Below are 1024 nucleotides of genomic sequence, written 5' to 3'. Positions count from 1 at the left end.
AAGTCGAGCACGATTCAAATGATACATAATTCAGTTCAGTCTGGGGGTTCTCATATAGAAGATCCCAGCATGCACATCAGGGATCTCATCGAGATCTGTGATACTTTCAAGTTCAATGGAGTGTCTGAAGATGCTATTAAGCTAGGCTTTTCCCATTCTCTCTGAGGGATAAAGCTAAGTGCTGGTTAAATTCTCTACCAGCAGGTTCTATCACCAAATGGGAGGATCTTGCTCAAAAGTTTCTTCTAAATTATTCCCTATGAAGAAGACAGCTGCAATCAGGAATGCTCTTACTCAGTTTGCGCAAAAATCTGGAGAATCTTTGTGTGAGGCTTGGGATCATTATAAAGAGATGCTTAGGAAGTGCCCTCACCATGGCATTCCTGATTGGATGATCATAAATTGTTTCTACAATTGGTTGGCGCACAGTCTAGACCTGTTATTCCCAATCAATGTAACAAGAATTACAGAAGGGGGGGGGGGTTGAATGTAATTCTGGCTTCTTTTTCAGATTTTAAGAATGTTCTTACTTAATATATAACTGTGTTTGATTTTGCAAGAAGTGCGGAATATAAAAAAGTAGAAATCAAAACACAAAGTAATAAAACACCAAGCTTTAAAACTTTATGGTGGATTTGAACTTATCCACCAGAGATATATATATAAATGAGAACTCTGTTATGCTTGAATAGCACATAGCTGCTTACAAGTAAACTTACAGAAATATTGAAAGATTCTTAACAAATACAACTTTTTCTATCTCTCTTAGTTATATGTTGTACTTGCTACACTTGGTTTATATATCACCAATATACATAATAAAAAGACAAACAAGTAAAACAAAATTGTTTCTAGTCTTCTTTCATGCTGCTTCATTACTCTATCCAGCATCTTTGAATATCTTCATATTTGCATGGAAATGGTAATGCTTCCTGTTCTCTAAATCCTGCAATTAGGCTGCCACATTCCTTTTTGCAAACACCCGATGCATGTGACTGAGTTGTCACTATTAAATGCTATTTTG

At 35.9% G+C, this 1024-nt stretch overlaps 1 non-coding gene across 1 annotated transcript; it reads right to left on the bottom strand.

Annotated features, from left to right (window-relative positions):
* Nucleotides 1-274: 274 nt before the first annotated feature.
* LOC141682957 (small nucleolar RNA R71) lies at nucleotides 275-381 on the bottom strand. The gene has a single exon (XR_012560021.1). It is a non-coding gene; the product is annotated as a small nucleolar RNA R71 (small nucleolar RNA).
* Between the last annotated feature and the right edge of the window lie 643 nt (nucleotides 382-1024).

The sequence above is a fragment of the Apium graveolens genome, chromosome 1, assembly GCF_009905375.1.
Source record: "Apium graveolens cultivar Ventura chromosome 1, ASM990537v1, whole genome shotgun sequence".
NCBI lineage: Eukaryota > Viridiplantae > Streptophyta > Magnoliopsida > Apiales > Apiaceae > Apium > Apium graveolens.
This window is presented reverse-complemented; position numbering and strand designations above follow the sequence as displayed.